The sequence below is a fragment of the Pseudophryne corroboree genome, chromosome 3 (genome assembly GCF_028390025.1).
Source record: "Pseudophryne corroboree isolate aPseCor3 chromosome 3, aPseCor3.hap2, whole genome shotgun sequence".
NCBI classification, from domain to species: Eukaryota; Metazoa; Chordata; class Amphibia; order Anura; family Myobatrachidae; genus Pseudophryne; species Pseudophryne corroboree.
The window spans coordinates 780394694-780413192 of NC_086446.1; the positions used below are offsets into that span (position 1 = coordinate 780394694).

Sequence of the window (18499 nt, forward strand, 5' to 3'; positions counted from 1 at the left end):
ACCGGGCCCATCTAGGAGTGGCACTGCAGTGTCACGCAGGATGTCCCTTCCAAAAAACCCTCCCCAAACAGCACATGACGCAAAGAAAAAAAGAGGCGCAATGAGGTAGCTGTGTGAGTAAGATTAGCGACCCTAGTGGCCGACACAAACACCGGGCCCATCTAGGAGTGGCACTGCAGTGTCACGCAGGATGGCCCTTCCAAAAAACCCTCCCCAAACAGCACATGACGCAAAGAAAAAAAGAGGCGCAATGAGGTAGCTGTGTGAGTAAGATTAGCGACCCTAGTGGCCGACACAAACACCGGGCCCATCTAGGAGTGGCACTGCAGTGTCACGCAGGATGTCCCTTCCAAAAAACCCTCCCCAAACAGCACATGACGCAAAGAAAAAAAGAGGCGCAATGAGGTAGCTGTGTGAGTAAGATTAGCGACCCTAGTGGCCGACACAAACACCGGGCCCATCTAGGAGTGGCACTGCAGTGTCACGCAGGATGTCCCTTCCAAAAAACCCTCCCCAAACAGCACATGATGCAAAGAAAAAAAGAGGCGCAATGAGGTAGCTGACTGTGTGAGTAAGATTAGCGACCCTAGTGGCCGACACAAACACCGGGCCCATTTAGGAGTGGCACTGCAGTGTCACGCAGGATGTCCCTTCCAAAAAACCCTCCCCAATCAGCACATGATGCAAAGAAAAAGAAAAGAAAAAAGAGGTGCAAGATGGAATTGTCCTTGGGCCCTCCCACCCACCCACCCTTATGTTGTATAAACAAAACAGGACATGCACACTTTAACCAACCCATCATTTCAGTGACAGGGTCTGCCACACGACTGTGACTGATATGACGGGTTGGTTTGGACCCCCCCCAAAAAAGAAGCAATTAATCTCTCCTTGCACAAACTGGCTCTACAGAGGCAAGATGTCCACCTCATCATCACCCTCCGATATATCACCGTGTACATCCCCCTCCTCACAGATTATCAATTCCTCCCCACTGGAATCCACCATCTCAGCTCCCTGTGTACTTTGTGGAGGCAATTGCTGCTGGTCAATGTCTCCGCGGAGGAATTGCTTATAATTCATTTTAATGAACATCATCTTCTCCACATTTTCTGGATGTAACCTCGTACGCCGATTGCTGACAAGGTGAGCGGCGGCACTAAACACTCTTTCGGAGTACACACTTGTGGGAGGGCAACTTAGGTAGAATAAAGCCAGTTTGTGCAAGGGCCTCCAAATTGCCTCTTTTTCCTGCCAGTATAAGTACGGACTGTGTGACGTGCCTACTTGGATGCGGTCACTCATATAATCCTCCACCATTCTATCAATGTTGAGAGAATCATATGCAGTGACAGTAGACGACATGTCCGTAATCGTTGTCAGGTCCTTCAGTCCGGACCAGATGTCAGCATCAGCAGTCGCTCCAGACTGCCCTGCATCACCGCCAGCGGGTGGGCTCGGAATTCTGAGCCTTTTCCTCGCACCCCCAGTTGCGGGAGAATGTGAAGGAGGAGATGTTGACAGGTCGCGTTCCGCTTGACTTGACAATTTTGTCACCAGCAGGTCTTTCAACCCCAGCAGACTTGTGTCTGCCGGAAAGAGAGATCCAAGGTAGGCTTTAAATCTAGGATCGAGCACGGTGGCCAAAATGTAGTGCTCTGATTTCAACAGATTGACCACCCGTGAATCCTTGTTAAGCGAATTAAGGGCTCCATCCACAAGTCCCACATGCCTAGCGGAATCGCTCCGTGTTAGCTCCTCCTTCAATGTCTCCAGCTTCTTCTGCAAAAGCCTGATGAGGGGAATGACCTGACTCAGGCTGGCAGTGTCTGAACTGACTTCACGTGTGGCAAGTTCAAAGGGCATCAGAACCTTGCACAACGTTGAAATCATTCTCCACTGCGCCTGAGACAGGTGCATTCCACCTACTATATCGTGCTCAATTGTATAGGCTTGAATGGCCTTTTGCTGCTCCTCCAACCTCTGAAGCATATAGAGGGTTGAATTCCACCTCGTTACCACTTCTTGCTTCAGATGATGGCAGGGCAGGTTCAGTAGTTTTTGGTGGTGCTCCAGTCTTCTGTATGTGGTGCCTGTACGCCGAAAGTGTCCCGCAATTCTTCTGGCCACCGACAGCATCTCTTGCACGCCCCTGTCGTTTTTTAAAAAATTCTGCACCACCAAATTCAAGGTATGTGCAAAACATGGGACGTGCTGGAATTTGCCCATATTTAATGCACACACAATATTGCTGGCGTTGTCCGATGCCACAAATCCACAGGAGAGTCCAATTGGGGTAAGCCATTCCGCGATGATCTTCCTCAGTTGCCGTAAGAGGTTTTCAGCTGTGTGCGTATTCTGGAAAGCGGTGATACAAAGCGTAGCCTGCCTAGGAAAGAGTTGGCGTTTGCGAGATGCTGCTACTGGTGCCGCCGCTGCTGTTCTTGCGGCGGGAGTCCATACATCTACCCAGTGGGCTGTCACAGTCATATAGTCCTGACCCTGCCCTGCTCCACTTGTCCACATGTCCGTGGTTAAGTGGACATTGGGTACAACTGCATTTTTTAGGACACTGGTGAGTCTTTTTCTGACGTCCGTGTACATTCTCGGTATCGCCTGCCTAGAGAAGTGGAACCTAGATGGTATTTGGTAACGGGGGCACACTGCCTCAATAAATTGTCTAGTTCCCTGTGAACTAACGGCGGATACCGGACGCACGTCTAACACCAACATAGTTGTCAAGGCCACAGTTATCCGCTTTGCAGCAGGATGACTGCTGTGATATTTCATCTTCCTCGCAAAGGACTGTTGAACAGTCAATTGCTTACTGGAAGTAGTACAAGTGGGCTTACGACTTCCCCTCTGGGATGACCATCGACTCCCAGCAGCAACAACAGCAGCGCCAGCAGCAGTAGGCGTTACACGCAAGGATGCATCGGAGGAATCCCAGGCAGGAGAGGAATCGTCAGAATTGCCAGTGACATGGCCTGCAGGACTATTGGCATTCCTGGGGAAGGAGGAAATTGACACTGAGGGAGTTGGTGGGGTGGTTTGCGTGAGCTTGGTTACAAGAGGAAGGGATTTACTGGTCAGTGGACTGCTTCCGCTGTCACCCAAAGTTTTTGAACTTGTCACTGACTTATTATGAATGCGCTGCAGGTGACGTATAAGGGAGGATGTTCTGAGGTGGTTAACGTCCTTACCCCTACTTATTACAGCTTGACAAAGGGAACACACGGCTTGACACCTGTTGTCCGCATTTCTGGTGAAATACCTCCACACCGAAGAGCTGATTTTTTTGGTATTTTCACCTGGCATGTCAACGGCCATATTCCTCCCACGGACAACAGGTGTCTCCCCGGGTGCCTGACTTAAACAAACCACCTCACCATCAGAATCCTCCTGGTCAATTTCCTCCCCAGCGCCAGCAACACCCATATCCTCCTCATCCTGGTGTACTTCAACACTGACATCTTCAATCTGACTATCAGGAACTGGACTGCGGGTGCTCCTTCCAGCACTTGCAGGGGGCGTGCAAATGGTGGAAGGCGCATGCTCTTCACGTCCAGTGTTGGGAAGGTCAGGCATCGCAACCGACACAATTGGACTCTCCTTGTGGATTTGGGATTTCGAAGAATGCACAGTTCTTTGCTGTGCTGCTTTTGCCAGCTTGAGTCTTTTCATTTTTCTAGCGAGAGGCTGAGTGCTTCCATCCTCATGTGAAGCTGAACCACTAGCCATGAACATAGGCCAGGGCCTCAGCCGTTCCTTGCCACTCCGTGTCGTAAATGGCATATTGGCAAGTTTACGCTTCTCCTCCGACAATTTTATTTTAGGTTTTGGAGTCCTTTTTTTTCTGATATTTGGTGTTTTGGATTTGACATGCTCTGTACTATGACATTGGGCATCGGCCTTGGCAGACGACGTTGCTGGCATTTCATCGTCTCGGCCATGACTAGTGGCAGCAGCTTCAGCACGAGGTGGAAGTGGATCTTGATCTTTCCCTAATTTTGGAACCTCAACATTTTTGTTCTCCATATTTTAATAGGCACAACTAAAAGGCACCTCAGGTAAACAATGGAGATGGATACTAGTATACAATTATGGACTGCCTGCCGAGTGCAGACACAGAGGTAGCCACAGCCGTGAACTACCGTACTGTACTGTGTCTGCTGCTAATATAGACTGGTTGATAAAGAGATGTCTATGTAACTATGTATGTATAAAGAAGAAAGAAAAAAAACCACGGTTAGGTGGTATACAATTATGGACGGACTGCCTGCCGAGTGCAGACACAGAGGTAGCCACAGCCGTGAACTACCGTACTGTACTGTGTCTGCTGCTAATATAGACTGGTTGATAAAGAGATGTCTATGTAACTATGTATGTATAAAGAAGAAAGAAAAAAAAACCACGGTTAGGTGGTATACAATTATGGACGGACTGCCTGCCGAGTGCAGACACAGAGGTAGCCACAGCCGTGAACTACCGTACTGTACTGTGTCTGCTGCTAATATAGACTGGTTGATAAAGAGATGTCTATGTAACTATGTATGTATAAAGAAGAAAGAAAAAAAAACCACGGTTAGGTGGTATACAATTATGGACGGACTGCCTGCCGAGTGCAGACACAGAGGTAGCCACAGCCGTGAACTACCGTACTGTACTGTGTCTGCTGCTAATATAGACTGGTTGATAAAGAGATAGTATACTCGTAACTAGTATGTATGTATAAAGAAAGAAAAAAAAACCACGGTTAGGTGGTATATACAATTATGGACGGGCTGCCGAGTGCCGACACAGAGGTAGCCACAGCCGTGAACTACCGCACTGTACTGTGTCTGCTGCTAATATATAGACTGGTTGATAAAGAGATAGTATACTCGTAACTAGTATGTATGTATAAAGAAAGAAAAAAAAACCACGGTTAGGTGGTATATACAATTATGGACGGGCTGCCGAGTGCCGACACAGAGGTAGCCACAGCCGTGAACTACCGCACTGTACTGTGTCTGCTGCTAATATATAGACTGGTTGATAAAGAGATAGTATACTCGTAACTAGTATGTATGTATAAAGAAAGAAAAAAAAACCACGGTTAGGTGGTATATACAATTATGGACGGGCTGCCGAGTGCCGACACAGAGGTAGCCACAGCCGTGAACTACCGCACTGTACTGTGTCTGCTGCTAATATAGACTGGTTGATAAAGAGATAGTATACTCGTAACTAGTATGTATGTATAAAGAAAGAAAAAAAAACCACGGTTAGGTGGTATATACAATTATGGACGGGCTGCCGAGTGCCGACACAGAGGTAGCCACAGCCGTGAACTACCGCACTGTACTGTGTCTGCTGCTAATATAGACTGGTTGATAAAGAGATAGTATACTCGTAACTAGTATGACTATAAAGAAAGAAAAAAAAACCACGGTTAGGTGGTATATACAATTATGGACGGGCTGCCGAGTGCCGACACAGAGGTAGCCACAGCCGTGAACTACCGCACTGTACTGTGTCTGCTGCTAATATATAGACTGGTTGATAAAGAGATAGTATACTCGTAACTAGTATGTATGTATAAAGAAAGAAAAAAAAACCACGGTTAGGTGGTATATACAATTATGGACGGGCTGCCGAGTGCCGACACAGAGGTAGCCACAGCCGTGAACTACCGCACTGTACTGTGTCTGCTGCTAATATAGACTGGTTGATAAAGAGATAGTATACTCGTAACTAGTATGTATGTATAAAGAAAGAAAAAAAAACCACGGTTAGGTGGTATATACAATTATGGACGGGCTGCCGAGTGCCGACACAGAGGTAGCCACAGCCGTGAACTACCGCACTGTACTGTGTCTGCTGCTAATATATAGACTGGTTGATAAAGAGATAGTATACTCGTAACTAGTATGTATGTATAAAGAAAGAAAAAAAAACCACGGTTAGGTGGTATATACAATTATGGACGGGCTGCCGAGTGCCGACACAGAGGTAGCCACAGCCGTGAACTACCGCACTGTACTGTGTCTGCTGCTAATATATAGACTGGTTGATAAAGAGATAGTATACTCGTAACTAGTATGTATGTATAAAGAAAGAAAAAAAAACCACGGTTAGGTGGTATATACAATTATGGACGGGCTGCCGAGTGCCGACACAGAGGTAGCCACAGCCGTGAACTACCGCACTGTACTGTGTCTGCTGCTAATATAGACTGGTTGATAAAGAGATAGTGTCAGGAATCGACTTACCAGGCTGACATCCGTCCGCCGCTGCGGACTCCGTCCTGGCTCCCTGCGGTCACCGGTCGCCTATGCCCCTGCCATGGGTCATCATCTGGATCCTGGGGGCACTGCTGAGACAGCAGGCGTGTAGCGCGCCGCGTTCCCGCTGGGCCGCGGCGTGGGCGCCGCCATGACAGTCTGCAATAGCCAGTATGCTGCGGCCAATCCGGTGCGTGGCCGCACCCACCTTTCCTGCACTCATCCAATCCCTGCGTACCATGGGGTATATAGGAGGCTACAGGTACAGCTCACAGGCATCCTGGACTTTGTGTCTATCTGCGACCTACATGAAAGGATCGGTTCCTGTCTCTCCTGAGTTCCTGGTTCTCTGCTAAGAACATTATACTCCTGGTTACTCTGCATTCTCCCGTGGAACTTCAAGGCTCAGCAATACCTGCAACCTGCATAAGGCCTCACACTCATCACCACCTTGTGTGCTTCAGCCTGCAGTTGAAGACAAACTCCAGGTGCGTTCATTTCCTCCACCTGTGACACAGCTTGCTGCTGCCAGTGCCCATCACCTGCACTGTGAGTCGGTCTCCTGCTTATGCTCAGGTTTGCCATATCATCTACTGCCTAGTTTCCCGTTTTAACCCTGCACTGGTTTCCAAGCCAGAACCATTCCATAAGACATTCTGCTCTTCTGATTTATATTCTGTATATTATTTCTCAAATTCATTTATCATTCATTTGCCATAGACTTTCAGATTCATTACTGAGTGATTGACTTCTTTCACCTGTTATTATTATTTCTGCTGCAATAACTGTTATACATCTGCCTAATAAAAATACCTTTGCGCTCATGCGCAGGAACGTTATTCAACCTCCTCGTTTCCTTCCTTCCACCTCCACTGACCCACTAGCGCCCCCTCCGGGGACACAGACCAAAAACACAATCTGACAGTAAGTCCAGGATCGATGGACTCGGATGGTGGACGGAGTGTGGGGTCAGAGGCCTTGCAAGATCTGGTCTCCCGTCTGGATGGTCAAGAGGTTGCGCAGCAGCAGATGCTTCACTTTCTACAAGGGATGTCCTCCCGATTGGATACACTGCAGCAATCCCTGCCCAGTGTACTTTCACCTACTGTTCCAGTTACTCCAGCACCTGCCAGTGCTGTAAATTCTTCTACGTCGGCTGCATCAGTTCCAGTATCACGCCTGCACCTGCCCGTGCCGAGCAAATATGATGGCAGTCCTAAACTATGTCGCGGCTTTCTCAATCAGTGTGAAATACAGTTTGAGTTATTGCCACATAACTTTCCCACACCAAGGTCCAAGGTTGCCTACATCATTTCCTTACTCTCTGGTTCTGCTCTGAGTTGGGTGTCTCCTCTGTGGGAACGTGCTGACCCTCTGATCAACAACTACTCAGACTTCGTGTCAACTTTTAGACGGATCTTTGACGAACCTGGTCGAGCAACATCAGCTTCGGCAGACCTGATCCAACTTCGTCAAGGTAACCGAAGCATGGGACAATATGTCATCCAGTTCCAGACGTTGGCTGCAGAGATCCAGTGGAACAACCAAGCTCTGGTAGCAGCCTTCTGGCACGGACTTTCGGATCGGATCAAGGACGAATTGACAACCCGTGACATTCCTGTTCAACTGCCTGATTTGATCTCCCTATGTATTAAGCTGGACTCTCGCATCCGCGAACGCAATAATGAACGCGCTCGGAGTGAGTCTCGCAGACCAAGGTACATACCTCCTGTACAGTTCCAGTCTCCCTCTTCTGACGAGCCTATGCAGATTAATAGGTCCCGCCTATCTCCTGAAGAGCGGGCAAGAAGAATACGGGAGAGGCTCTGCCTGTACTGTGCTGCTGCGGGTCATCAAATTAACTCCTGCACGATGCGTTCGGGAAACGCCAGATCCTGACTTGTAAGGGAGGAGTCAAGTTAGGATCTCTCAGTCAAGCTCCTTCCCAACAAGACCTCATTCTTCCAGTGACGCTAGAAACCTCCGTTGGGCTCCAGTCTGCGTCAGCATTAGTGGACTGCGGTGCTGCAGGAAATTTTATCACCCAAGCTGCCGTAAATAAATTTCGTCTGTCTACCTGTGAACTTTCTTGTCCTGTATACATTACTGCTGTGGATGGTAGTAGAATCTCTAAGGGGAACATTTCACATCAAACTACCCCAGTGGTTCTGGGAGTTGGATTTCTTCATTCAGAACTGATCAAGTTCCTGGTCATCCCTCAGGCCACCCAGGAGATTGTCTTGGGCATGCCTTGGCTCCAGCTACATAACCCACAGTTCAACTGGACAACGTTGCAGCTTACCTCATGGGGTTCACATTGTCACCAATCCTGCTTAGCCCAAGTGTGTCCCATTAAATCAACCGAAGTAAAGTCACAGCTAAGTCTTCCAGCAGTTTATCAAGACTTCGCAGACGTCTTCTGTGAAAAGGCTGCTGATATTCTGCCGCCCCATAGGGAATGGGATTGTCCCATCGATCTCCTTCCTGGCAAGAAGCCACCTAGGGGGCGCACCTACCCTTTATCTGTTCCTGAAACAGAGGCGATGAGTAATTACATCAGAGAGAATCTCCAGAAAGGATTCATCCGTCCGTCATCATCACCCGCTGGTGCAGGTTTCTTCTTTGTCAAAAAGAAGGATGGAGGACTGCGTCCATGCATTGACTATCGGGGTCTCAATGACATTACCATCAAGAATAGTTATCCTTTACCACTCATTACCGAACTTTTTGATAGAGTTAAGGGGGCCCGCATTTTCACCAAGTTAGATCTCCGCGGTGCCTATAATCTCATCAGAATCCGGAGTGGTGACGAGTGGAAAACAGCTTTCAACACTCGAGATGGCCATTATGAATACCTGGTAATGCCATTTGGGTTGAGTAATGCTCCAGCGGTATTCCAACACTTTGTGAATGAAATTTTTCGAGATGTGCTGTATAAATACCTCGTTGTCTACCTAGATGATATTCTTATCTTTTCTCAAGACCTTCCATCTCATCGCCTACAAGTCTGTGAAGTTCTCCGACGTCTTCGTGAGAATCGTCTCTACGGGAAACTATCTAAATGCACCTTTGAAGTTCCCTCTATACCCTTTCTGGGTTATATAATCTCCGGATCGGATCTTCAGATGGACCCGACGAAATTGGAAGCCATTGCCAACTGGTCCATTCCAACTTCCCTCAAAGCTATCCAGCGGTTCCTGGGTTTCGCCAACTACTATAGAAAATTTATTCGAGGATTCTCCACTCTCATCGCTCCTATTACCAACCTGACTCGGAAAGGGGCAGATCATTCCAACTGGTCAGAAGAAGCCTTGGCAGCCTTCCGGAAAATCAAGCTAGCCTTTATGTCTGCTCCAGTGCTGTCACAGCCAGATGTCGACAGACCATTCGAGTTGGAGGTAGACGCCTCTACAGTTGGGGTAGGTGCTGTTCTCTCCCAGAAGGGATCTGATGGGAAAGTCCACCCGTGTGGATTCTATTCTCGCAAGTTTCTTCCTGCAGAAGCTAACTACTCCGTGGGAGATCAAGAGTTACTGGCAATCAAGCTGGCTCTCGAGGAATGGAGATATCTCCTAGAAGGGGCCAAACATCCGTTTAACATCTTCACGGATCATAAGAACTTGCTTTATTTAAAAGCAGCCCAGTGCCTTAACCCTCGCCAGTCTAGGTGGGCTATGTTTTTCTTACGTTTTAATTTTAAGCTTCATTTCCGCCCAGGTTCACAGAATGTGAAAGCCGATGCATTATCCCGATCCATGGAATCTGAAGAAGGAACATCTGACTCTGTGCCACATTCCATCCTGAGTCCCGTGGTTTTCGCTGCCTCTCAAGTCTCCCCAGCTCCTCCTCCTGGTAAGACTTTTGTTTCCTCAGAGCTCCGTCCCAAGTTGCTACCTTGGGCCCATCAGTCCAAGTTCACTGGTCATCCTGGTGTCCTGAAGACATTCAAGTTCCTTTCCGCATCATATTGGTGGCCAAAGATGAAAATGGACATCCAGGATTTCGTGGCATCCTGTCCTAAATGTGTGCAGCACAAGACTCCTCGTCAGTCACCAGCAGGTCAGTTACAACCCTTGTCTGTCCCTAGTCGTCCTTGGTCTCATCTGTCCATGGATTTTATCACTGACCTTCCATCTTCTCAGGGACATAATACCATTTGGGTTGTAGTGGACAGATTCACCAAGATGGCTCATTTCGTTCCCCTCCAGGGTCTCCCTTCTGCCCCGAAACTTGCCCAAATCTTCATACAGGAGATTTTCCGCTTACATGGTTTACCCTCTGAAATAATATCTGATCGGGGGGTACAGTTTGTAGCGAGGTTTTGGAGGGCCCTCTGTTCTGCCATGCAGGTAAAATTGAAATTCTCGTCATCATACCATCCTCAGACGAATGGGCAGACAGAGAGAGTCAATCAAGAACTTGAGACTTTTTTAAGGTTATATGTGTCATCTTCCCAGGATGATTGGTTCAATCTGCTCCCGTGGGCCGAGTTTGCCCATAACTTTCGATATCATACTGCCACTGATACGACACCATTCTTTGCAGTTTATGGGCAACATCCCCGTGTACCTGAATTCCAAGAGCTTCCTCATATGGATGTTCCAGCTGCCACTTCTGCACTAACTCAGTTTTCAACCATTTGGAAAAAGATTCACGTTTCCCTCAAAAAAGCCTCCAGTCGATATAAGATCTTTGCCGACCGCAAGAGACGTGCGGTTCCCTATTTGAAACCTGGGGATCGAGTTTGGTTATCAACCCGCAACCTTCGTCTCAGGGTTCCTTCCATGAAGTTTGCACCACGCTTCATTGGTCCTTACCCTATTGAGAGTGTCATCAACCCAGTGGCTTACAAGTTGAAATTACCATCTTCACTTCGTATACCTAATGCCTTTCACATTTCTCTCCTCAGACCTTTAGTTCTAAACCGCTTTCAGAATACTCTTCCAGCAGGTCCCAAGATCCGAACTCAGCGGGGCGTGGAATTTGAGATCAACAAGATTCTGGACTCCCGTTGCCGGTATGGACGTCTCCAGTACCTGGTCGATTGGTGCGGTTATGGCCCAGAGGAGAGAAGCTGGGTGAATTCATCTGATGTCCATGCTCCTAGGTTGGTCCGTGTTTTCCACAGCACTCATCCCTCCAAACCACGTGGGTGTTCGGTGTCCACCCCTAAAGGAGGGGGTACTGTCAGGAATCGACTTACCAGGCTGACATCCGTCCGCCGCTGCGGACTCCGTCCTGGCTCCCTGCGGTCACCGGTCGCCTATGCCCCTGCCATGGGTCATCATCTGGATCCTGGGGGCACTGCTGAGACAGCAGGCGTGTAGCGCGCCGCGTTCCCGCTGGGCCGCGGCGTGGGCGCCGCCATGACAGTCTGCAATAGCCAGTATGCTGCGGCCAATCCGGTGCGTGGCCGCACCCACCTTTCCTGCACTCATCCAATCCCTGCGTACCATGGGGTATATAGGAGGCTACAGGTACAGCTCACAGGCATCCTGGACTTTGTGTCTATCTGCGACCTACATGAAAGGATCGGTTCCTGTCTCTCCTGAGTTCCTGGTTCTCTGCTAAGAACATTATACTCCTGGTTACTCTGCATTCTCCCGTGGAACTTCAAGGCTCAGCAATACCTGCAACCTGCATAAGGCCTCACACTCATCACCACCTTGTGTGCTTCAGCCTGCAGTTGAAGACAAACTCCAGGTGCGTTCATTTCCTCCACCTGTGACACAGCTTGCTGCTGCCAGTGCCCATCACCTGCACTGTGAGTCGGTCTCCTGCTTATGCTCAGGTTTGCCATATCATCTACTGCCTAGTTTCCCGTTTTAACCCTGCACTGGTTTCCAAGCCAGAACCATTCCATAAGACATTCTGCTCTTCTGATTTATATTCTGGATATTATTTCTCAAATTCATTTATCATTCATTTGCCATAGACTTTCAGATTCATTACTGAGTGATTGACTTCTTTCACCTGTTATTATTATTTCTGCTGCAATAACTGTTATACATCTGCCTAATAAAAATACCTTTGCGCTCATGCGCAGGAACGTTATTCAACCTCCTCGTTTCCTTCCTTCCACCTCCACTGACCCACTAGCGCCCCCTCCGGGGACACAGACCAAAAACACAATCTGACAGATAGTATACTCGTAACTATTATGTATGTATAAAGAAAGAAAAAAAAACCACGGTTAGGTGGTATATACAATTATGGACGGGCTGCCGAGTGCCGACACAGAGGTAGCCACAGCCGTGAACTACCGCACTGTACTGTGTCTGCTGCTAATATATAGACTGGTTGATAAAGAGATAGTATACTCGTAACTAGTATATATGTATAAAGAAAGAAAAAAAAACCACGGTTAGGTGGTATATACAATTATGGACGGGCTGCCGAGTGCCGACACAGAGGTAGCCACAGCCGTGAACTACCGCACTGTACTGTGTCTGCTGCTAATATATAGACTGGTTGATAAAGAGATAGTATACTCGTAACTAGTATGTATGTATAAAGAAAGAAAAAAAAACCACGGTTAGGTGGTATATACAATTATGGACGGGCTGCCGAGTGCTGACACAGAGGTAGCCACAGCCGTGAACTACCGCACTGTACTGTGTCTGCTGCTAATATAGACTGGTTGATAAAGAGATAGTATACTCGTAACTAGTATGTATGTATAAAGAAAGAAAAAAAAACCACGGTTAGGTGGTATATACAATTATGGACGGGCTGCCGAGTGCCGACACAGAGGTAGCCACAGCCGTGAACTACCGCACTGTACTGTGTCTGCTGCTAATATAGACTGGTTGATAAAGAGATAGTATACTACTAATATTATATATACTGGTGGTCAGGTCACTGGTCACTAGTCACACTGGCAGTGGCACTCCTGCAGCAAAAGTGTGCACTGTTTAATTTTTATATAATATTATGTACTCCTGGCTCCTGCTATAACCTATAACTGGCACTGCAGTGCTCCCCAGTCTCCCCCACAATTATAAGCTGTGTGAGCTGAGCACAGTCAGATATATATATACATTGATGCAGCACACTGGGCTGAGCAGTGCACACAGATATGGTATGTGACTGAGTCACTGTGTGTATCGTTTTTTTCAGGCAGAGAACGGATATATTAAATAAAACAAACAACTGCACTGTCTGGTGGTCACTGTGGTCGTCAGTCACTAAACTCTGCACTCTCTTCTACAGTATCACAGCCTCAGGTCAATCTCTCTCTCTCTCTCTCAACCCTAATCTAAATGGAGAGGACGCCAGCCACGTCCTCTCCCTATCAATCTCAATGCACGTGTGAAAATCGCGGCGACGCGCGGCTCCTTATATAGAATCCGAGTCTCGCGAGAATCCGACAGCGTCATGATGACGTTCGGGCGCGCTCGGGTTAACCGAGCAAGGCGGGAGGATCCGAGTCTGCTCGGACCCGTGAAAAAAACATGAAGTTCGTGCGGGTTCGGATTCAGAGAAACCGAACCCGCTCATCTCTAACTCATACCAGCACACCGTACAACTTGTGATCTGAACCCAGTTAACAGTATGATAAACGTAGGAGCCTCTGAAAAGATGGCTCACAACAATAAACAACCCGATTTTTGTAACAATAACTATATACAAGTATTGCAGACAATCCGCACTTGGGATGGGCGCCCAGTATCCACTACGGACTATGAGAAATAGAATTATCGGTAAGTAAATTCTTATTTTCTCTGACGTCCTAGTGGATGCTGGGAACTCCGTAAGGACCATGGGGATTATACCAAAGCTCCCAAACGGGCGGGAGAGTGCGGATGACTCTGCAGCACCGAATGAGAGAACTCCAGGTCCTCCTCAGCCAGGGTATCGAATTTGTAAAATTTAGCAAACGTGTTTGCCCCTGACCAAGTAGCTGCTCGGCAAAGTTGTAAAGCCGAGACCCCTCGGGCAGCCGCCCAAGATGAGCCCACCTTCCTTGTGGAATGGGCTTTTACAGATTTTGGCTGTGGCAGGCCTGCCACAGAATGTGCAAGCTGAATCGTACTACAAATCCAACGAGCAATCGTCTGCTTAGAAGCAGGAGCACCCAGCTTGTTGGGTGCATACAGGATAAACAGCGAGTCAGATTTTCTGACTCCAGCCGTCCTGGAAACATATATTTTCAGGGCCCTGACTACGTCCAGCAACTTGGAGTCCTCCAAGTCCCTAGTAGCCGCGGGCACCACAATAGGCTGGTTCATGTGAAACGCTGAAACCACCTTAGGGAGAAATTGAGGGCGAGTCCTCAGTTCTGCCCTGTCTGAATAAAAAATTAGGTAAGGGCTTTTATATGATAAAGCCGCCAATTCTGAGACACGCCTGGCTGAAGCCAGGGCTAACAGCATGACCACTTTCCATGTGAGATATTTTAATTCCACAGTGGTGAGTGGTTCAAACCAATGTGACTTTAGGAGACTCAACACTACATTGAGATCCCAAGGTGCCACTGGAGGCACAAAAGGAGGCTGTATATGCAGTACCCCTTTGACAAACGTCTGAACTTCAGGCACTGAAGCCAGTTCTTTTTGGAAGAATATTGACAGGGCCGAAATTTGAACCTTAATGGACCCTAATTTTAGGCCCATAGATAGTCCTGTTTGCAGGAAATGCAGGAAACGACCCAGTTGAAATTCCTCTGTAGGGGCCTTCTTGGCCTCACACCACGCAACATATTTTCGCCAAATGCGGTGATAATGTTTCGCGGTTACATCCTTCCTGGCCTTGATCAGGGTAGGGATGACTTCATCTGGAATGCCTTTTTCCTTCAGGATCCGGCGTTCAACCTCCATGCCGTCAAACGCAGCCGCGGTAAGTCTTGGAACAGACAAGGTCCCTGCTGGAGCAGGTCCTTTCTTAGAGGTAGAGGCCACGGGTCCTCCGTGAGCATCTCTTGAAGTTCCGGGTACCAAGTCCTCCTTGGCCAATCCGGAGCCACGAGTATAGTTCTTACTCCTCTCCTTCTTATGATTCTCAATACTTTGGGTATGAGAGGCAGAGGAGGGAACACATACACTGACTGGTACACCCACGGTGTTACCAGAGCGTCCACCGCTATCGCCTGAGGGTCCCTTGACCTGGCGCAATATCTGTCTAGTTTCTTGTTGAGACGAGACGCCATCATGTCCACCTTTGGTTTTTCCCAACGGTTTACAATCACGTGGAAGACTTCTGGGTGAAGTCCCCACTCCCCCGGGTGGATGTCGTGTCTGCTGAGGAAGTCTGCTTCCCAGTTGTCCACTCCCGGAATGAACACCGCTGACAGTGCTGTCACATAATTTTCCGCCCAGCGAAGAATTCTTGCAGCTTCTGCCATTGCCCTCCTGCTTCTTGTGCCGCCCTGTCTGTTTACGTGGGCGACTGCCGTGATGTTGTCCGATTGGATCAATACCGACTGACCCTGAAGCAGAGGCCTTGCTTGACTTAGGGCATTGTAAATTGCCCTTAGTTCCAGGATATTTATGTGAAGAGACGTTTCCATGCTTGACCACAAGCCCTGGAAATTTTTTCCCTGTGTGACTGCTCCCCAGCCTCTCAGGCTGGCATCCGTGGTCACCAGAATCCAGTCCTGAATGCCGAATCTGCGGCCCTCTAGAAGATGAGCACTCTGCAGCCACCACAGGAGAGACAGCCTGGCCCTGGGAGACAGGGTGATCAAATGATGAATCTGTAGATGTGACCCGGACCACTAGTCCAGTAGGTCCCATTGGAAGGTCCTCGTATGGAACCTGCCGAAGGAATGGCCTCGTACGATGCCACCATCTTACCCAGGACTCGAGTGTGTGATGCACCGACACCTGTCAATAGGTCCCTGACCAGAGTCATGAGTTCCTGGGCCTCTTCTATCGGAAGATAAACCTATTCTGGACCGTATCCAGAATTATGCCTAAGAAGGTCAAACGAGTCGCAGGAATCAACTGTGACTTCGGGATACTGATAATCTAGCCGTGTTGCTGTAACACCTTCAGTGAAGGTGACACGCTGTTCAACAACTGCTCTCATGATCTCGCTTTTATGAGGAGATCGTCCAAGTACGGGATAGTTCTGAAATTGGGAATGACAATCCTGTACTGCAACCCTCAGGTACGCCTAATGAGGTGTATAAATGGGAACATGAAGGTATACATGCTTTATGTCCAGGGATACCATAAAATCCCCCCCTTCCAGGCTGGCGATGACCGCTCTCAGCGATTGCATCTCGAACTTGAACCTTTTCAAGTATAAGTTCAAGGATTTTAAATGTAAAATGGGTCTGACCGAACCGTCCGGTTTCGGGACTACAAACAGGGTTGATTAATAATACCCCTTCCCATGTTGAAGTAGGGGAACTTTGACCACCACCTGTTGAAGATACAATTTGTGAATTGCATTTAACACTATCTCCCTTTCTGGGGGAGAAGCTGTTAGGGCCGATTTGAAAAAAACCAGCGAGCAGACACCCCTTCGAATTCCTGTAACCCTGGGAAAAAATTTCTATTGTCCCGGGATCCACCTGTGAGTGAACCCAGACGTGGTTGACAATTCGAAGACGTGCCCCCCCTGGGGCGGGCTCCCTCAGCTGAGCTCCCGCATCATGCTGCGGATGTTGTAGAGGCCGGGGAGGACTTCTGCTCCCGGGAACCAGCTGTAGTTGGCAGCTTGCTTCCCCTGCCCTTACCTCTGGCAAGAAAAGACGATCCTCGTACTCTCTTGTTTCTATTTAACCGAAAGGACCGCATTAGATAATGTGGCGCTTTCTTAGGCTGTGAGGGAATATATGGCAAAAATTTTTTATTCAGTTGCAGTGGTTGTGGAGACCAGGTCCGAGAGACCTTCCCCAAACAATTCCTCACCCTTGTAAGGTAAAACCTCCATATGCCTTTTTGAGTCGGCATCAACTGTCCATTGCCGGGTCCATAGGACTCGTCTAGCAGAAATCGACATAGCGTTGATTCTAGAAACCAGTAGGCTAATGTATCTTTGAGCATTTCTCATATATAAGACAGCATCTTTAATATGACCCAGAGTCACTAAAATGGTATCCTTATCCAGGGTATCAATCTCCGTCGATAAGGTACCTATCCATGCTGCTACAGCGCTACAAACCCAAGCCGACACTATCGCCGGTCTGAGTAAGGTACTAGAATTGTGTGACTGGACTTCAAGGTAGCCTCCTGTTTGCGATCAGCAGGATCCCTGAGGGTAGCCATATCTTGGGATGGCAGCGCTACCTTTTTGGATAAGCGTGCGCTTATTTTTCTCTTGGGGAAGATTCTCACCGTCTCCTGTCCTTAGTCGGGAAAGGATACGCTCTAAGAATCCATTTTGTGAATCTGCAGTTTCTTGTCTGGAGATTCCCAAGCTTTTTCAATAACTCGTTCATGAGATGGGGGAAAGGTTACCTCAGGTTTCTTTACCCTATACATGTGTACCCTCGTATCAGGGACAGGGGGTTTGATATGCAAATCATCTTTTATTACAATAATCATATATTGAATACTTTTAGCCAATTCTGGCTGTAACTTTGCATCATCGTAGTCGACACTGGAGTCAGAATCCGTGTCGGTATCAGTGTCTACTATTTGGGATAGTGGGCGCTTTTGAGACCCCGAAGGTCCCTGTGACATAGGGGAAAGGCAGGGTTTGACTCCCTGTACATTCCCTAGATTCAGTGCAATAAATTCACATTAGCACTTAAACATTCCACATATCCAACCAGTCAGGTGTCGGTGTTGCCGACGGAGACACCACAGTCATTTACTCCACCTCCTCCCTATGAGAGCCTTCTACCTCAGACATGCCGACACACGCGTACCGACACACCACACACTCAGGGAATCCTCTTATCTGAAGACAGTTCCCCCACAAGGCCCTTTGGAGAGACAGAGAGAGAGTATGCCAGCACACACCCAGCGCCAATGACCCAGGAAAAAACACACAATATGTTTACCCAGATAGCGCTGTAATCTTTATTTTGCGCCAAATTATGTGCCCCCCCCTTCTTTAAAACCCTCTTTCACTGTGGATAAGCAGGGGAGAGTCCGGGGAGCTTCCTCTCAGCGCTGTGCTGTGGAGAAAATGGTGCTGGTGAGTGCTGAGGAAGAAGCCCCGCCCCCTCAGCGGCAGGCTTCTGTCCCGCTCAAATAATGAAAAAACTGGCGGGGGCTCTTTATATATACAGTGCCTAGCTGTATATATGTCTTTTTGCCAGTAAAAGAGGTTAATATGCT

The 18499-nt window shown here is 48.2% G+C and overlaps 1 long non-coding RNA gene across 1 annotated transcript in view; it reads right to left on the minus strand.

Annotated features, from left to right (window-relative positions):
* Window positions 1-18499, minus strand: part of LOC135058265 (uncharacterized) — a 100531-nt gene that overhangs the window by 36755 nt on the left and 45277 nt on the right. The gene's annotated exons all lie outside the window — the stretch shown is intronic.